The sequence below is a fragment of the Artibeus jamaicensis genome, unplaced genomic scaffold (genome assembly GCF_021234435.1).
Source record: "Artibeus jamaicensis isolate MK-2021 breed Jamaican fruit bat unplaced genomic scaffold, CSHL_Jam_final contig_387, whole genome shotgun sequence".
NCBI classification, from domain to species: Eukaryota; Metazoa; Chordata; class Mammalia; order Chiroptera; family Phyllostomidae; genus Artibeus; species Artibeus jamaicensis.
In genome coordinates, this window is record NW_026521812.1 from 22,293,406 (window position 1) to 22,305,844 (window position 12,439).

Genomic DNA, 12,439 nt, shown 5'->3' on the forward strand with positions numbered 1-12,439 from the left:
TGCATGTATTCCTTCAAGGGGTGGGGGATCAGCAGAAACATTTTTGGTGGCATTTTCCAAAAAAAAGACATTTCTTTTTGAGAAAGCTTTAAGCACATCCAAGTTTCATACAGGTCGGCTATGTGGAAGCTCTGACTAAATCCTCTGATGGCATTTCAAGTGGCACTGCTTTTTTTAGGTCTTCTCAGGAAGAGAAGATTCAGCATCCAGGGGCATGAGTTTAAAGTTGACCTTCTATTGTTTGTTACTTACAAAGCAAACAATACTGAGGATGCAAGGAAATCCCTCTTTGGTGGCTTTTATTTCTACTTCTCTCCTCTTCCAAAATACTTAAGAGGTGCTTTGTAGAATAGTATCTGGACTTAACGTCATACCCTAACTTATCTAGAAGATTAAATGTCAAATATCTAAAGGCAATACCAGCTTACCAGCTATTGTTGATGGAATTAAGTTGTTCACAAATTATGTTAGGGGGAGTCCACAGTTATTTCTATCCTCTGGATGGCCTTCTCGCTGAAGCCTCAGGACATACTCCCACTGAACTTCTATCTAGAAATGTAGCATGCAGGTTAAAATTAGAAGAGTTAAACTTTCCCATGGATGTGAGTTATGAGCCTTGGCATGAGAAAAACATTGGCCCTTTGCATCTCTTCATTGTTTGACCCACTTTCAGCCAGACATAATTTTGAAGATCCTCTCATACAGGAACATGCTGGCCTCTCAGTCAGAACCAAGGGTTAGCCAAGAAAAGCAAAGGCAGCCAACTTCACTCAGTCTTAAGAAGCACAAGAAAACTTCTTTTAGTCAAATAATTGACTACAGGGAAACAATTCCACCTAGGTCTAAGGGAGATAAATGTACGGGAACTATCTTTTTAAAAACTTTTTTTTTTCTAATTCAAATTTCAGTGTTTTTTTATTTTTAAAGATTTTATTTATTTATCTTTAGAGGGGAAGGGAAGGAGAGAGGGAGAGAAATATCGATGTATGGTTGCCTCTCATGTGCCCCCTGGGAACTGGCCTGCAACCTAGGCAAGTACCGTGACTGGGAATCGAACCACAATACTCTGGTTCGCAGGCCCGCACTCAATCCACTATGGGAACCATCTTTATCACCTGTCACTTCCTGCCACTAGCTTTCCCCCAGAGGACAGACACTGTTTTTGTTCCATTTAATGTTCTAAAAATAGTCACAGCGTTAAAAAATAATAAACATAACTATATACATCAATGTCTTATAAAGGGATATGGTTGGTCCTTCCTTCTTTACCAATAAAGTTTATAATCCATTTGTTGTGGACCATTATATGTAGTCAGGGTTGGAAACCGCCCTCTAAGACTGTGGTTATGCTTGGAATTCAACAGTGCAAATGAGCTTACAAAGAAGCATGCTGTACATGCTGCCCTAGAAATCCCAGATTCTGGGCCCACAATGAAAAGAAAATGGTTTTCAGCTCTGGTCACGTTTTCCATCTTCTTCTCACATGTACTATTTTAAAAGCCAACTGTACTCACGTGCTTGTTGAGGATGTTCCTCTCTAACTGCAGGTGAAGCCTCAGTTAGTTCCTCAGAGGCATTCATCTCAGCAGGCCTCACTGAAGTAAGGGTGGCTGAGGTCAATTTTGGGCACCTACGCATGGTATCAGTGATCACTTGTGCTAAGGCAAACCTCTCCTCAGGGTCCGACATGTGCTGGTAGGCTTCAAAGTAGCAGTCAAGAAGCTGCAAATAAGGTTGATAGGGAACAGTGGAGGCTGTCATGAGCATATGTTTGCAATATAGTCTTTCCCATAAGTCAGCGGGGCAACTATGTGGCCGCCTGAATACTGAGCAACCCTGCACCAAGGAATAGACAAGAGGTAACTATGCTATTCACTCAGCTTTTAGTAAATGCAGGTTCACTCAAAGTAGAACATCAACATATATTAATATACTACTCATACTCTAACACTCTAAGAGAAGTATAACACATACACACACAGCAATCAATGGGTAATAAAGAAACAAGTCCCAGAGTCTCAGTCTTCAAGTCTAGGAGACAGCACAGTAGTCAAGGGAGTTGTCAGCATCTTGCAAGGAAGGACCTCCAGATCCAGGTGGGCAGCAGGGCAGATGAAGTCCTCAGTTCAGCAGTGCAGAGCCTCTGGCAGCTGATGCCAAGGGAGACCAGTGTGGTGTGGAATGGCACTCTGGTGTGTGGAGTGAGCTCACCTGTCTAGAAGAGGTCCAAAGCCTGCTGTAGTTATATCTTGAAAGTGGTATACCCCACCCTTCTGGATCTCTTGATAGGTGTCTTGGCAACCCTGATGCCGAGGGTGGAATTTCCCCAGGGGCCCATCTGTGGGGGGTCCTGCTCTGCAGACACAGCTTTTCTGGTCATGTGTGCAGATATCTTAGGTGTGTCTCCTTGCCATATGTGTCTAGTGTGACAGGTAGTTTCCCTCTTGAACCAAAGTGTCATGACTGACTGGCAGCCATCTTGGTTGACACGAGTGACTCCATTTTATTTTATATACTTTACACTATCTTTACCAGACCAATGCCATTTTATTGTTCCTGCTCTCTACAGAAGCAGTCCTAGGGCCCAGCAAAGAGAGGTGAGGCACCACCCACTCCATGCTTTGGGAAGACCCTGGGTACCAGCAGAAGACAGACAGTGCTGAACCTCTGGGTACAGGCCTGGTGTGGGCAGCTGCAGCATTGATGCAACACAGAGCGATCCTTAAACTTGCAGACAGACTTTGGGAGGGCAAGGGAAAGAACATTCTGTCTCCTTTTTCCCTGCTCTCTCCAGATAAAAGAGGGTTATATCATGGATAACATCACATCTAATAATCATAAGCTCCAATCACAGCACATTCACTGTCACTTCATCAAATATATTTATCTTCCATACTTTTCTTCACAGCCCCATTCCCCACTTCCTTGTACTCTATCACCAAATGGTGGCCCCCTCCCCTCAGTCCCATTTCTGACCCCTTCTCTTTAATAGTCTGCCCGAATTTCACCTATGCAGAATGATGGGGGGTATGGTAGAATGGAAGGCTGAGAGTGAATGTCCCCCCAATACAAAGGTATTTATTCCAGACTGGACTCCACCAGGATGGGCCTAGGGCAGAGAACTCTCAAAAGCATTATGGAAGCTTGTTTTCTTGAGGTATTCACAAGCCTTTTCTAAAAAACAAAGAAAGCTTCTACACACTAATCATTCTTAGTGTGGGAATTCAGAGAGGTGCTCTTTTATTTAGTTTTTACATTTGTCTATGAGCTTAAGGAATTTCTGTTCTATGTATAAATTCTATTTGTGTGTAGTTAGTCATAGTGCTAATCAGAATAGCTCTTCAGAGGTCACTGGGCTGGAATCCCAAATAGGAACCTAAAGGCAAGGTAAGTAAATAGTTCTGAACAATGTAATTACTGTTTTAAAACCCCCGTTGGCCTTAGACACTCTTAATTTTGGAGACCCTGTCCCATTTATATCCCACATACATTAAAATGTACTCACATCCTCCTAATTCCAAAACCAGATAAAGAAAGGAGATTAAAGGCCAATATCCTTGATGAATATAGATGTTAAAATCCTCAGAAAAGCTTAGCAAACTGGATCCAGCAATACATTAAAAAGATCATAAGCCATGATTAAGTGGAATTTATTCTGGGGATGCAAGGTTGGTGCAATATCTGCAAATCAATAAACGTGATACACCACATAAACCAAATGAAGGATAAAAACCACATGATCACATCAACAGAGGCAAAAAAAAAAGCATCTGGTAAAATCCAGTACCCATTTATGATAAAAACTCTCAGTAAAGTGGGAATAGAAGGAACATACCTCAACGTAACAAAGGCCACATATGACAAACCCACAGTCAACATCATCTTCAATAGGCAAAAACTACTAGTGTTTCTCTTAAGGTTGGGAACAAGACAGGAATGTCCGCTTTCACCTCTTATTCAATATAGTACTAGAAGTCCTAGCCACAGCAATCAGACAAAAAGAAGAAATAGAAGGCATCTAAATTGGAAAGGAAGAAGTAAAACTCATTATTTGCAGATGATGTGACACTGTATGTAGAGAACCCTAACCATTCCATCAAGATAACTACTATAACTGATAAATGAATGCAGTGAAATAGCAGGATACAAACTAAATATCCAGTATCAGTTGCATTTTTATACACCAATATGAACTCTCAGAAAGGGAAACTAAGAAAACAATCTCATTTACTACTTCTTAAAAAATACCTAGAAATAAATTTAACCAAGGATATAAAATAACCTGTACTTAGAAAATTCTATGACACTGAAGAAAGAACTTGAAAAAGATAGAAAAAAGTGGAAGCATGTACTGTGTTCATGGATTGGAAGAATTAACATCATTAAACTGTCCATACTATCCAAAGTGATCTCTAGATTCTATACAATTCCTATCAATATACCAATGGCATATTTCACAGACCTGGCACAAATATTACAGAAATTTGTATGGAACCACAAAGGACCCCAAATAGCCACAGAATCTTGAGAAAGGAGAACAAAGTTGGAAAAATCATGTTACCTGATGTCAAACTATACTATTGTGCAAGGCCATAGTAATCAAAATGGTTTGGTACTGGCATAAAAACAGACATGTAGATCAATTGAACAGAATAGAGAGCTCAGAAATAAACTCATAACTTTTTAGTCAATTAATATTTGACAGAGGAGGCAAAAATATTCAACAGGGTGAAGACAGTCTCTTTAATTAATGGTTTTGGGAAAATTGGACAGATATGTGCAAAAAATAAAACTAGACCACTTTTTTACACTATACACCAGAATAAACTCAAAATGGATTAAAGACTTAAATGTTGCAGGTGGGGGCTGATTTTTGGCCTGCATCCCCAGGAAACCCCAAGGCCAACATACCCAGCGGACAGCCACAGACCAGGTTGGAGCACCATCATGCTGCCCCTGCACAGCTGATGCTCCACTGTTTATAAGAATGTTTAAGAAACTTATTGAGGACCTAAGCAGCATAAAAAAGACCTAGTCAAAAATGAAGTATACACTAATTGAAATAAGCAACAATTTACAGGGAAACAACAGTAGAATGGATGAAGCTGAGAAACAAATTGATGATTTGGAACATAAGGAAACAAGAAACAACTACACAGAACAAGAAGAAGAAAAAAGAATCCAAAAAAAAAAATAAGGATAGTATAAACAGCTTCTGCAACAACTTTAAGCAATCCAACTTTTGTGGCATAGGTGTGCCAGGAGAAGAGAAAGAGCAAGAAATTGTAAATCTATCTGAAAAAAAAAAGTGAAAGAAAACTTCCTTAATTTGGTGAAGGAAATAGGCATGCAAGTCTAGGAAGCACAGAGAATCTTAAATATGATGAAGGCAGAGGCCCACTCCAAGACACATTATTATTAAAAGGCCAGAGGTTAAAGAGAAAGAGAGACTCTAAAAACAGGAGAAAACAAGTTAGCTACCGGAAGTTTGCCAGATTGGAGGGGTGGTGAGGGGGAGAATGGGTGAAGAGGTGTGGAGTTTAAGAAGCACAAATAAGTAGGTACAGAATAACTATGGGGATGTAAAGTACAGTGTAGGAAATGGAGTAGCCAAAGAATTTATACTATGACTCATGGACATGAACAATAGTAGGGGCATTGCCTGAGGGAGTAGAGGTCACTGGGTGGAGGGGGACAATGGGGGATAAGTCAGGACAACTATAATAGCATAATCAATAAAATATAATAAAAAAGATTTAAGTGTCAGATTCAAGACTATAAAAACATGGTCTTGAATCCTAGAAGAAAACATGGGCAGTAAAGTCTCAGACACTGCTTGTAGCAATATTTTTTCTGATATAGCTCCTCGGGCAAGGGAAACGAAAGAAAAAAAAAAAAACCAAATGGGACTATATCAACTAAAAATGCTCAGCAAAGGAAACCAGCAACAAAATGAAAAGACAACCTACTGAATGGGAGAACATATTCGCCAATACACCTAATAAAAGGTTAATCTCCAAAATTTATAAAGAACTTATAAAACTCAATACCAAAAAATTAAACAATCCAATTGAAAAATGGGCAAAGGATCTGAATAGACACTTTTCTAAAGAGGACATATACACATATGAAGATGTTCAATGTCACTAATCATCAGAGAGATGCAAATTAAAACCACAATGAGATATCACCTCTAACTGGCAGAATGGCTATCATCAATAAATAAACAAACAACAAATGTTGGCAAGGATGTAGAGAAAAGGGATCCTTTGTGCACTGTTGGTGGGAATGCAGACTGGTTCAGCCACTGTGGAAAGCAATATGGAGTTACCTCAAAAAATTAAAGATGGAACAGCCTTTTGACCCGGACAGTCCCCTGTGTTCATTGCAGCACTATTTACAATAGCCAAGCTATGGAAGCAACCCAGGTGCTCATCAGTGGATTCAAAAGCTGTGGTACATTTTCACAATGGAATACTACTCGGCCACAAAAAGAAGGAAATCTTACAACAGCATGGCTGGACCTGGACAGTATTATGCTAAGAGATATAAACCAGTCAGAGAAAGACAAGTATCCTATGATTTCATGGTTTTATATGTGGGATCTAATGAACAAAATAAACTAACAAACAAAATAGAAACAGACTCATAGATACAGAGAACAGACGGCAGCTGTCAGAATGCAGGAGGGTTGTGGCACTGGGTGAAAAAGGTGAAGAGATTAAGCGCAAAAGAAAATAAACCTCATAGACACAGACAACAGTACGGTGACTACCAGAGGGAAAGGAGGTTTGGGAGGAGCAGAAGGAGGGTGTAGGCGGATAAATGGGGATGGATAAAAAGTTGGTGATAACGGTGGTAGAAGCTGACTGGGGGTGGTGAACACACACTACAGTGCACAGATAATGTGCTGGTGAACTGTGCACCTGAAACTTGTATAATTTTGTTGACCAGCGGCACCCCAATAAATTCAATAAAAAGATAAAAAATAAAATGTACTCACATCCCAATCAATTTTTTTCCTGTAAAATGTTAAATGATATGTATTATTTTGCTTTTCAAATTATTTGGCTATGGGTAAAATATTTCATTAATGACTGCCTATGATTTCTGGGCAGTGTATACTTGGGGATTCCTATGAAGTGAGGAAATCTAATCTATAAGTTGTTTTCAAATGTAATAAGAAGTTTATAAGTGCTCAGTTAATAAAGTTTTTACATTTTACAGGCACATAGTTAAAAATTTATTGACATCTATTTTGTATTTTCTTTTCTTTGGAGTAATGCACATTGTTGTTGTTGTTTTTTATCAGATCTCAAACATTTTCAATGGTCCCTGAAAGCAATTAGATCCTAGACACTCCGTCTATATTGCCTAATGGATAAACTGGCTCTGACTAGAAGCTTCTGGACTTTCATTCCTACTGGTCTTACAATGGAGCACATTCCTTCCCTCTGCTAAGCTAATCCAACACTTCCTTCCTCAGGGTTTTGGCTCAAGTTGTCCCTTCCACACCAGTCTTCCCTGAGCAGCTCTTCTCACGGAGGTTTCGGAGAGGCCTGGGCTCCTGTGACAGCCAGTCACCTAGGCTTGTCCGGTGTGTGCACTTGATGCAAGGGGTGAGTTGTCGAGGTTGCGATTTCTACTAAGCCAACAGCCTAGCAGACCTTGAGATGCATTAGAGAAAGGGTGTTTTGCTTTCTTGGGTGTTGGTCTACCTGGTTGTTTGAGGTCAGAAAGTCAGCCCTGTTCTTAAAAAAAACTAAAAAATTTCCTAAAAGGGGATAAGCCCCTCTCATTGTGTGCAATAGCTAAGAATGCAAAACACAAAGAACAGGGAAAGTGTAAGCACTTCTTGAATACGCAGGAAGCAACTGCATAGAGGGCAAGGGGATAAAGGCACCCTGGGCAGGAAAATCAGGACTGTCTCCTTTTTGCCAATCGTGGCTTCTGAGGCTCCCAGGGGAGGTGAACACTTGGGAATTAATAGCAGAGTAGGAATCCATGCCTTATTAAAGACCATCCATAACTGAGGGTTTCAATGCTAAAAGCTCAAGGAGGGAGAGCCTGGGGCACTCACTGTATTTAGCTTCTGGGTATTTCAGGATCTCCTTTGGGAAATGGCCTAAGGGACTTTAGGTCAACCAAAGGAGGCTAAAAGTTCAGGACACAGAATGCACTCCCCAGGTTAGACGCTCCACATCTTGAGATTTGAAATGAAGGAAGGTGGAGATCCCCTTGCCTTGCAGGGTGACCTAAATTAGCTTGTTCTGTCCACAGAGTTCTACTCTATAATAACATTCAATTATTAAACAGCAGAAGATAAAGCAGGAACAAAGGAGTGTCTAGTAGGGGGTCACTCAGTATAGCCTAGGGGGAATTAGGAAAGAAACAATTATGCCCCTAATCATCCTGGACTAACCTGAATCATTTTGCTGGGCTGGGGCAATCCCAGGAGCTAGTTTGTTGCATTTGTATTGCCTTGACCTGTTTTTGTACAAAGAGCCCTATTGTTTGGTTATTTGGCCAGAGAAGTTTGGGAGGGCTCTTGCTAGTGATTCAGATCTGGTGATAGCAGGTTGCAGGGGCTAGTGCTGAACTGCCATGCTCACTTTTGTTGTTGATAGGACTGACAGATTTAGTGAATAAAAACACAGGTCATCGAGTTAAATTTTAATTTCTGATAAACAACAAATATTTTTTTTGGTCTAAGTATGTCCCAAATATTGTCATATTTTACCTGACAACCCTAGTTGTTGAAAAGGAAAATTCTGCTCTCTCTTTAAATTGATAAGGCCTTGTCAAGCTTTGGCCTCACTCTTGAGAAGCTCTCAGATGGAGCCTTGCATGATTTTATTACAAATCCTTTCCCCACAGGGGTAGGACCATGATCTTTGCACCTCACAGGTTCTATTTAGTATCTGTTTGCTAAATGGCCCATTTCCATTCGAACTCTGGGCTGGCATTTGTCTAAGAAGTCTTCCTAGCTTGTCAAATGTCACGTGTGTCTGTGTCAAGGGCCAACTCCCAGGCAAAACAGTACGTGGTGCACACTGACGGCAGGCCTAGAGCACTGGAGAAAATGGGAAAGTGGACAGAATGCTCTCCAAACTTACTTTGTTTACATTATTCTTAGCTTAAACTTGGTTTTTATTTCTAGGATTCAAGAAACTTTTAAAGATAGTATTTCAGGTCAAATGAAAATGCAAAACAGAAAATCAATGCTAGATACAACCTGTCAACACAATTTTTTTAAGTGCTTCAAATATTAATTCAGCTGAAAATGTGTCCTCTGGTGGCTGCAGGGAGAATTATCCAGTGGTGCAAGTGTCACTCAGGAGCGGGTACAGCTGGTGACTGGCTTCTCTCAGAGTCCCTTACTCCACCTAAATTCGTGCCAGCTCTAATTTTACGAGTGTTTATACATAAATAGTTACTTTAAGGATTTAAGACAATCCAATGTGTTTGAGCAATTCTTAATACACTAGTGATTCCAATACATTCAACAATCAAACACAGCTGAGGAGACTTGGCAGCAGAACCAGAGCTGGGGGAACTCAATTCTGCTCCAGATAAAAATCTGGTTTATCCATTAAAAATAGGCTCTTTCGACAGCATTTCTGATTCAGAAGTTCACATTTGATAGTTTGGCACATCTACGTTTCTGTGGGGAACTTGTTCTCAGAGTAGAAAGGAAGGAGATATTTGCAATGATTGTTTTATGTGAAAATAATTTCATGTCCCACAGGAGAAACTAGTGACTAGTAGCTTAGCACAGAATGAACTTGAAGATGGAGTGTGAGGACAGTGGTTTGTTGTTCAGTCCACTCTGCCCTTCTGTCCTTCTCTGCCACAGGAGGCCTAGCAGCACTGAGAAGCGAAGTGGGGGGAGAGAGTACGGAGGAGGGGGCCTTTTCAGAACTCGTGTCTGGACCAATAAACTTGTCAAGTTTGAGGACTCTGTCTTACAATTAGTGCAGCCTTTCTACTTACTACACTACGAGTCCAACTGTCTCATTTACTCAGCTGACCTTACAGTTCTAACTGGCAGATACATGCAAACTCCACAGAGGCCATTTATTTTTGAAAAGAGGACCAGCTTTCCAAGCCTGGGTCATGCACCCTTTAATCCCAGCCAGTTGCTTTTAAAAACTGGGTCACCTACATCTCCATGAGTAATGGGCCAGAGAGTAGATGAAGTAGTAAACCATCTATTCTACGAGAAAAACAATGTGAAGAAAACACAGCCACTTCTCCATCTTCTGACCACATCACAGCGCACCGTCACCTGGATTCCACCCCTGGGACCTTGGAAGAGCCCTACAACGCTGGCCATGACCGCCTGATGGCTGAAACCACTTTTAGGGGTCGTCCTTCTGGATGTTCGCTGCATCCTACCCTAGCACCCATCCTCTTCTAGGTAAAACGTACTCTTTTCCACTGGCTTTCAGAACACCGTTCCTTCCTTTTTTCTCCTGTCTCTTTGGCTACTCCTTCTTCCTCTCACAGATTCTTGTCCCATGACCTTATCCTTAAAAGTAAGCATTACCCAGGGACCCATTTCAGACATCTCCGGCTTTTCCTAGTCATTTTGACTCATTACTGTGGTTCAACTTTCACATTCATGCCTCAGCTCATACCTGCTCCTGAGTTTCAAAACTGTAGCGCTCTCAAAACATTCACGCCTGGGTTTTTAGAAAACTCCTCACTTGCCTGTCTCCTAGACTCAGTGTTACATTCCCTCTCAAGTGCCCCTCCTCCTGCTTTCTGTTTCACTTCAGAGCCTCCTCCTGACCCTGAGGAAGTCATTTTCATTTCACTCTTACTCGCACACTCCAGTCTTCAAAGCCTGCCATTTCCGCCTCTGTAAAGTGCTCCCAAGCCTGCTGTTCCTTCCCATTCCCACTATAACATCTTTGGTGTGGGTCCCTCCTAACTCGCTGGGTACCTGCTGTAATAATAACTGCACTTTCTCCAGGAGCTTTCTATTCTAATCCATTCTCCACACTGACACCCACCCAGCTATGATATGAAAACAAAGCAGATAGGATATGAAAACAGTGTCTCTCCCCTACTGAAAATCACCAACGGCTGCCTTTCGCTTATAAGATACCTTCTAAATGGAGCATGGGCTAGTAGGCCTTTCACGGGCTGCGCACAAACCATCCGTCCACCTTGTTTCCTGGCATGCCTTCACATTTGAGCCAGAGCAGTCTTCTTGACATTCTCCAAACTCACCATCTCCATTATATACCTTCTGACATTGCTAATGCTGTTTCCTTTGCTTATGAATCTTTCCTCCTCTGACAGACAATGTCTTACTCACCTTTTAGTAACAAGAATAAATACCTAGTTCTCTGGGAAGACCAGCGAACATTTCCTTTACTCTGACAGCCCTTCATGGGACAAATCCCTCCCTCCACTGGGGTCCCTATGGCTCTTGCATGTGCTGCTGGGTTATAATTTTTGCTGAGATATAGGATTAATGTTTATAGGCTAGAAATTTCTTGAAGATATTCTCTTATATATCTACGTGTTCCCAATGCCTGGAATAGTACCTGGTACAGAGTGAACACTTAATGTTTGATGAATAAACTCCCCAACAGTCAGTGATTATCAGAAGGGCCATAATCGACACCAAGGACACAAATGAAGAGTAGTTTCTCATTTATCACTGGGATATGAACCATTAACAGCAGGATGATGATTTAGTAACTCACTGTTTTATTGCTTTAAATCCTTGGTAACTTGTTGCACCAAGCAGTCCTCACCCAGCTGCTCTCCCCCACCAACACGTGGCATGTGCTCCAGAAGGCCACAGTGAGGTCAATCAGTTTGTCTGTTTAGTAGGCTGAGGGTCGTCCTGACAGGACAAGGAATGTGGATGGAGTCATCTTTCAGTCTCACTAAATGGGAGCTGCTGTAAATGACCCACTGAATTTTTTTTAAATACTGACTTTTACAGGAATGTTTAGCTGAATTTTGTTTTCTAGGCAAGAATACCTGGTACTTGTTTTCTAGAAGAGCTGCTTCCCAAGTCTACAGGTCATTCAGCACAGCAACTCACCTACTCCCACATGGGCCCAACTCCAGTCCTGGCCAGTACTTGACTTGCCGCTCTCTCTGCAACCTGGAAGAGAAGTGATGGCAATGACCAGAGCCAGGCCTCTCTCCACGAAGCTATTCTTGTTAGAAATGCACCCTTGGCTGCTCCTTCTCAGGAATGAAAACACTGAATCCGAAATGAGAATCATAAATCAGTTACACAGCCATCAGCAAAGACAAAGCCCTAAGTTCGTACTTGTTAACTATTAAGTCAACAGGGGTTTTTGTGTTTACTTTATAATTTTAGTTTTAAAAACCAACTTCAGAAATATAACCAAGTTCACTCAACATAAAATCTTTACTGAAATATCCTTTAAAAACCTATAATTTAAAG

At 41.2% G+C, this 12,439-nt stretch overlaps 1 long non-coding RNA gene across 1 annotated transcript; it reads right to left on the reverse strand.

Moving 5' to 3' along the window:
• Nucleotides 1–448: 448 nt before the first annotated feature.
• LOC128627367 (uncharacterized) lies at nucleotides 449–12,215 on the reverse strand. The gene is made up of 3 exons (XR_008391547.1): nucleotides 12,068–12,215; nucleotides 1,515–1,722; nucleotides 449–549 (listed from the first exon to the last, which is right to left on the reverse strand). It is a non-coding gene; the product is annotated as an uncharacterized LOC128627367 (long non-coding RNA).
• Between the last annotated feature and the right edge of the window lie 224 nt (nucleotides 12,216–12,439).